The 8,174-nt window shown below is 45.1% G+C and overlaps 1 pseudogene; it reads right to left on the bottom strand.

Annotated features, from left to right (window-relative positions):
- Nucleotides 1–266: 266 nt before the first annotated feature.
- On the bottom strand, nt 267–1,380 carry LOC129151633 (40S ribosomal protein SA-like; annotated as a pseudogene).
- Nucleotides 1,381–8,174: the final 6,794 nt, after the last annotated feature.

The raw sequence follows: 8,174 nt of genomic DNA on the forward strand, positions 1-8,174 counted from the left end.
CTAAGTTGGTGGCTCCAAATTATATTCCCATCAAGGGTCTGAGAACTCCAGTTGCTTCATATCCTCACCAACACATGGTATTATTAATCATTTTTTTAAATTTTATTTTTTATTGATTTCAGAGAGGAAGGGAGGAGAGAACATCAACGATGAGAGAGAATCATTGATTGGCTGTCTCCTGCACACCCCCCACTGGGGATCGAGCCCATAACCCCGGCATACTGAGCCACGCCCAATGGGCCTTTTTTTTTAAGAAACTTTATTTTTCGACAATCTTATTTCCATTCTGTTTAAGAGTCTGTGGAAGAACAGCTTAGGACCACTCAGTGGTTGTTCCCACCCATGCAGTGGCCTGAGCAGTGGGGGCTGCAGCCCAGTCTTCAGTGGCGGCTGAGCACTCCAGGCTTCAGCAGGAAACTGGACAGGCACAGCGGGCACCTGCGCCTCCAGGCCAGCCTGCGACCTCAGCTGAGCAGTAGTGAGCTCGGGAGCAGTCCATTCAGCCTGAGATGCCTCCTTGGTCACGGCCTTTTCAGCAGCGGCCTGCTCTCCCTGTCAAAGCAGACATCAGGCATGACCTCCCATGGCTGCTCAGGGGAGATGGTGCCACATGTGCACAGAACTTCCTGGGTCACCTCAGACCCCTGGGTGAGCCCCCTTGTTGCTGCAAGGGATGGCGATGTCCACAGAGTGCAGAGGAGAGTCTGTGATGCACAGAGCAGGGGTAGGCAGGTTGACACAAGACGCCTCTGTGAGGCTGGTGGGCAGCCTGGGAGCAGTAACCACCAGGAGTCTCGCCTCCTGGAGGGCTGCCTGGATCTGGTTGATGAAGGTCTGGGAGTGAAGTGTCCAGCAATAGCAGTGGCCCCAGTAAACTTCAGCACAGCTCGCTGGACGATACGGCTTTGGCATCAGCTGGGTTTTCAGTGGCAACAATGGCAGAAGCTGCCAGCAGAAGCTCCTCCCAGATTCTCTTCTTCCTTTTGTAGACGGACTGTTCTATTTGGAAGTCAAGGTTTGGTGCCACGTAAGTGGGTTCCTGCTGCAAGGAATTTGAGGACATCCTCATCCTTCATTTGCAGGACATCGGGGCTCCAGACATTGTGGAAGTTTCCCTTTAAGTTATGTGGGCATCGAGAACAAGGCTGTCTGGGTCCCACTCAGGGTAGCACGGAAAGGTGTTAATCTTTTTAATTATGACATTCTGGTGGGTATATGCCATGTTTTTTGTTTTTTTAAAAAACAGCTTTAAGAGGTAATTCATACACCATACAACTCACCCACTATATTCAAAGCCAGTATATTCAAAGCTTTCAGTAAGCTCACAGAATTGTGCTGCTATCACCACCATTTCAGAATGTTATCATTATCCTCCAAAGAAAACCCCCCACTCCTGAGCTGTCACCCCAACCCTCCTACCCCTCAGCTCCAGTCAACCACTAATTTACTTTGTGTTTATGGATTTGCTTTTGACATTTTACATAAATAGAAGCATACAGTATGTGCCCTTTTCCCTGGTTTCTTTCACTTTCCATGTTTTTTTCAAGATTCATTACATTTGATTCAACAAAGGAACCATCATGAATCAAACTGTACATCTGAAACACAGGTTGCAGGTTTGTTCCCATTTACTCATCCCCCTGTCAAAAACAACAGTGCTAATTGCTTCCTTATCTGATGGTACGTTTCCTAGTTAACTTTCAGTTATTTTCAAAAGTATATTAGGAAGCTGTGCTACAACAATTTGCGAGAACACATGCCTTTAGGTGTGTTACACAAAGCTAAGGTTTATCTTTGGCTGAAGAATGAGCTGAAAATCAGCTTCACATGCCCAGCTCAAATCGGGACCCAGGTAACAGAGACTTGGCCGACAGCAGATGCCCTCTCACTGCAACAAGACTTGATGGAGATGTCTTGCACCCATGATCCGGGGAACTGGGGTCTATGATATCTAAATCCAGCCTAGCACCAGGAATGCTCAGGGCCTACTCAAGACGGCAAATAATCCTCTCCACTAATAATTACAGGGTAAAACAAGATGGTTGTTAGAGTACTAAATTTGACAGTAAAATAGTAGTCAAGTTTTCAGACTAATTTAAACTGGCCAATCAAAATAAGCAAATACTCTAGAAAAATCAATTGTACTGGACAAAAAAGCTGTTCCTAAAGTGTTAACTAAAATTTTTATTGGTAGTTCATCTCATGGTAAAATTGCGTAACATATAATGAACCTAAAGCAGTCACATTTTAGTGCAAAAAAGTAAAATTTAAAAGCTATCAAGACTACAGCATAAAATTTCCAAAAGCCTCCCAATATTTAAACCAAAAAAGGGGGGATAGAAGAATATCATGTAAGGAAAAATAGCCTGTAAATAAATTACAGCTAGAAAATTTTTACTTTAGAAAATTAACTTTCATTTGTAATGCTAACAGCAAGACACCCAGGTAAAACATACATGGTGTCAAAACAAGCCAAAGGAAAATCGTTTGGGCAAAAAAATGAAAAAGGATCGCAAGTCAAATTTATGGAAAATATTCCTTTATTAACTTTTGGTCAAGAATATGTTTGTATATTTTAGGAAACAACTCCGAGACCATGTGGATTCCTGCAACAGAGAGGAATTGACAGGAGTGCTCCAGCCATGAAGTCAGAAGAGAAACAGTCCAGAGATGGAAGACGCTGACCATGCCTTGCCATACTAACAGTCAGCAGATGTGCGTCACTGCAGTTTGCCCAGGACCAAACCAGAGAGGGTTGGACCTGCATTACCACCATTTGCCCACCATCCAGAACTGAAATATCATTGCTGTTATGTACACATAAACAACTGTTGGACATAGAAATCGGGACTCAAAAGAACAGTTGCCCCAGAAAGAAACTCACTATAGACTGATTCATTTGCCTCTCAGCATAACCATTATTGCTTGTCTCATTTTCAATTCCTGTAAGTGTATTCCTAGTATCACATGAGCTCATTCATCTAGAGGAAAAGATGAACAACATAGACTGAAGAACAAGAACAGCATTGATCAGATTGTCAGACCTCAGAGGGAAGGTAGGGGAGGGTGGGGACAAGGGAGATATATCAACCAAAGGACTTGTGTGCTTGCATATGAGCCTAACCAGTGATCACGGACAACGGGGGATGGGGGCATGCATGTGGGGGGGTTTGGGGTGGGAATGGGGGATGGGGTTGATGACAAATATGTGATACCTTAATCAATAAAGTAACTAAAAAAAAAAGAATGAGCTGAAGATAACGCAATGAGTCCCTTTAACATTTTTCAGGTCAAAATGATTTTGGTCATGCTTTATGGTAAGAAATTCTGGAGAGTTGAGTTCATTTGTTGGAATAGATTCAAATGATTTGCTGAGATAGGACAATTCTGGCTTTTTCTAAGGTAATCCTATAGCAGACCTGTATGTAGGTCACTGTTTCACTCAGTTGAAGATGATAGACACAGAGATGTGAAGGACCATGTGTAGAAAGAAGAAGAGATTGGAGTTATGTGTCTACAAGCTAATGATCATCCATGAGAGACATGGGACAGATCCTGAGCCTCCAGGGAAAACCAACCCCTTGGTTTTGCACTTAGTTTGTGGGGAACAGAAATGAACTTTGAACTCATTGTGGTTAATTATACTTTTACTAGAGGCCCAGCGCACCAAATCATGTGGGTAGGGTCCCTAGGCCTAGCCTGCGATCCGGGCCATCTTCTGCCCATTTGCCAGTCCCCAGGCCCAACACCGCCTCCACTGCCAGGCCAGGTAGGTCACAGGCATGCCCCGTAGCTTCTGTCAGTGCCACAAGCCCCAATAGCAGCGGCTAAGGTGGTGCCCGCGTGAGCAGCCACAAGTGGGCAGCGCGTTCCATCAGTGACCGGCCCAGTGCACGCGGATGGAGGTGAAGTCGCCGACGCCCACTTTCCCACCGGCCTGAGCCCCCAAGCAGCCAGGGATGAGCTGGGGATCCAAACGGCCTGACAGCCAGCTTGGTCCTCCCACCACCTACCTCAGTTCCCCTGCTCACCATCATTGATCCATCGGAGCCTGCGGGCTAGGGGGAGGGACCAAGAGGTCAGCCATTCAGCCCGCTTGGCAGTCCCCAGTCCTGCCCCACCGCCACCCACCTGCTTCCCTGTGGTTCCCCATTTGCCTGCTGGCGGGGGAGGTGGAGGAGGGGAGGGACCAAAAGGTGGTCAATGCACCTCATGGCAATTGGCCGAGCAGTCGTTCCAGTCATTCCGCTTATGGTTCCTGGCCTTTTATTATATAGGATTGGGCAGCATCGTCTATAAAGCTCATTAGTCTGAAGTACAAGAGATCTGAAACACTTGGTAGTGAGCTGACCACAAATATTTACAAGAATTTTATTCTCCGGTGCAATCAGATTTTGTGAGCTATTAAGAAATAATGGGGGAGAGAAACCAAGATGGCGGCATAGGTAAGCACCTAAACTGCTGCCTTGCACAACAATTTCAAAAAACTACAACTAAAAGACAGATCGGACATCATCCAGAACCACAGGAAAGCTGGCTGAGTGGAAATTCTACAACTAGAAGGAAAGAGAAAAGCTCACGGAGAATCAGAGGAGCTGCAAAGGGCTGAGGTACGGAGACACGTGTGCAGAGAGGAAGGGCGGCTGAGTGCCTGGCTGGCTTTCTCTGGCGGTAGGGGGAAGGAAGCCCCCAACTGCACTGAACCCCAGTTCCGACTGCACTGAACCCCAGTTCCGGGTGAAACCCCATGGACCCAGGCTCATTTGGGGGGAGTCTGGACTATCAGGTAAAGAGAAAGGCACAAGGAGACTCGGAGACTCAGGGGAGCTGAGGCAGGCAGGGGTCTGGAGGTGTGCGTGCGCGCACACAAGTGCGCGCAGAGAAGAGTGCGGAGGTTGCCGCTGGCTCTCCCTAGCGGGAGTCGGAAGCTCCTGACTGCACTGAACCCCAGTTCCGTGTGAGCCCCTGGGGACCCACGCTCTTACGGGGGGAATCTGGACTGTCAGGCGGAAACTCAGGGGAGTTGCGGAAGGCAGAGGTCTGGAGGCGCGTGTGCAAGGGCAGGGCTGACGGGAAGCCAAGACTGTCTGCTCAGCCCTGAGACTCCGCCCCATCAAAGCTGAGCACAGAGGCTTTTGCAATTTTGCAAGTCTGGTCCTATAAGGCTGTCTCCAGCACAGAAGGTCTCCCGGCGTAGACACAGCTGATACAGCCAATTGGCCTGGAGGTCAATTCCTTCCAGTGATACCAACAACAATCAAGACTTATCTACAATAAGGCTGTACACACAGTCAACAAAATGGTTCACCAAGATTGTCCACCTCAGGTAACTGGGGAGGCCGTCCCACTGGGCCATATAGGAAACGTAGCATACAAAGCTACCCTATCAACTCAGGGAAGCAGCGAAAATGCAGAGACAAAGAAGCAGATCACAAATGAAAGAAATGGAGGAAAACGACTGGATATAGAATTCAAAACCACAGTTATAAGGTTTTTCAAGAATTTCCTAGAAAAGGCTGATAAATTTAGCGAGACCCTCGAGGATATGAAAAAGGACCAACTAGAAATTAAACATACACTGACTGAAATAAAAAATATTATACAGACACCCAACAGCAGACTAGAGGAACACAAGAATCAAGTCAAAGATGTGAAATACAAAGAAGCAAAAAACACTCAACCGGAAAAGCAAAAAGAAAAAAGAATCCAAAAAGTTGAAGATAGTGTAAGAAGCCTCTGGGACAACTCCAAGCGTACCAACATCCGAATTATGGGGGTGCCAGAAGAAGAGAGAGAGCAAGATACTGAAAACCAATTTGAAGAAATAATGACTGAAAACTTCCCCCACCTGGTGAAAGAAATAGACTTACAAGTCCAGGAAGTGCACAGAACCCCAAACAAGAGGAATCCAAAGAGGACCACACCAAGACACATCATAATTAAAATGCCAAGGGCAAAAGACAAAGAGAGAATATTAAAAGCAGCAAGAGAAAAACAGTTAGTTACCTACAAGGGAGCACCCATAGGACTGTCAGCTGATTTCTCAACAGAAACTATGCAGGCCAGATAGGAGTAGCAAGAAATATTCAAAGTGATGAATAGCAAGAACCTACCACCAAGATTACTCTACCCAGCAAAGTTATCATTCAGAATTGAAGGTCAGATAAAGAGCTTCACAGATAAGAAAAATCTAAAGGAGTTCATCACTGCCAAACCAATATTATATGAAATGCTGAAAGGTATTCTTTAAGAAGAGGAAGAAGAAAAAAGTAAAGATAAAAATTATGAACAACAAATACATATCTATCAACAAGTGAACCTAAAAATCAAGTGAATTAAAAATCTGAGGAACAGAATAAACTGGTGAATATAATAGAATCAGGGGCATAGAAAGGGAGTGGACTGATAATTCTCAGGAGGAAAGGGTTATGGGGAGTGCAGGAAGAGACTTGACAAAAATCGTACACCTATGGATGAGGACAGTGGGGGGGAGGTAAGGGCAGAGGGTGGGGTGGGAACAGGGTGAAGGGGAGCTATGGGGGGAAAAAGGAGAAACAATTGTAATAATCTGAACAATAAAGATTTATTAAATTAAAAAAAAAGAAATAATTGTAGCCAGTGATGTTTAATTGGCACATTTGGTATGTTTAAGGTTTAGTACAATCAAACCATAGTAAGATGGAAAACTTATAAAATGGACAAATAAATTGGCAAAGCTAAGTACTAAGAGCTCACCTTTCACATCTTATTTAAGGACCTCTGAGAGTCTAGTGCCTTTCCAGAACAGCTCCTTTCCAGGTAAGTGACTTGGGACCCAGGGCTGCATCACCACAGCAAGGAAAGGATGTGGCTTTTCCATGTTCCCACATGGCCTGTGCTTCCACGCCTGTTGTCAGAGCCAGCTGCATGGGCTCCCAGCCTTACTATGGGTAGGGCTGTGGTCGGCAAACTGCAGCTCGCGAGCCACATGAGGCTCTTTGGCCCCTTGAGTGTGGCTCTTCCACAAAATACCACAGCCTGGGCAAGTCTATTTTGAAGAAGTGGCGTTAGAAGAAGTTCAAGTTTAAAAAAATTTGGCTCTCAAAAGAAATTTCAATTGTTGTATTGTTGATATTGGGCTCTGTTGACTAATGAGTTTGCCAACCACTGGGGTAGGGGATGTAGCAGCATGCATGGGTATTTAACTGAGCAGTAAATACCATTGCCATAAGACAGCACAAGTTTTGGGTTTCTTAAGACATTCAAGGTCCAATGCAAACACTCCTTCAAATATGCTGGAAAAATGAGGGAAACAGTCAGGCCTTGGTCACTTTTCTGAATGCTTCTGTCAACTGAGTACTGGGACCAGTCAGAGGGCATTCCCTTCTCTTGCGCCAAAGAATGACTGTTTCCTGAAAGACAAAATAATGTTGGAATCTATTATTTGGCCTCAATTTTTCTTGTATTTTGCTTCTACTTTCCTTCTTAAGTAACACAGCATATACTGTATATAAGTAGGTTGCTTTTATTTTCTTCCTTTTTTAGTCAAAGGGAAGGAATCACACAAACATGTATGGAAAATGACAAGCAGCAGTTTCTCTTTCCATTATTATGCTGACAGTAAGTTGGATGTAAGCTGTCACTAATATAATGAAATATCCCCAATTGTCTATTGTAATCTTATTTCCTGCATCTTATAGTTAACATATATAGAAAGAAATCGTTACCTACTTATACTTCTCTACTGTTCAATAAGCTTATGCCACAAATGTGGCTAACTTGGCTATCTTTTTGGCCTTTTTATATAATCACCAGAGTCCCAGTGCACGAATTCATGCACACGTGGGATCCAGCCAGCTCACCTCGATGGGGACCTATGGGGCTAGGCCGGCTGGGAGGAGGGGCCATGGCAGTTGGCCAGCTGGCCCTGCCCCCTGGTTGAACTCCCAGTCAAGGGGACAATTTGCACATTAGCCTTTTATTATATAGGATGTACCACACGTTAAAATACTAGTTGCTTTGTGTTTCAAAGATGTTTACACAAATGCAGAAACAAAATTGGAATTAGTCTAAAAATTAAATCTAGCTGCTAGTAGCTCAACAGCTCTATCTTCTTGCTGGAATCCCCAACCCCCTCCCTCAAGCACACACAATCCCCACCCTTCCCACACAGTAACATAACACAACAAAATATG

This window comes from Eptesicus fuscus, chromosome 15 (genome assembly GCF_027574615.1).
Source record: "Eptesicus fuscus isolate TK198812 chromosome 15, DD_ASM_mEF_20220401, whole genome shotgun sequence".
NCBI lineage: Eukaryota > Metazoa > Chordata > Mammalia > Chiroptera > Vespertilionidae > Eptesicus > Eptesicus fuscus.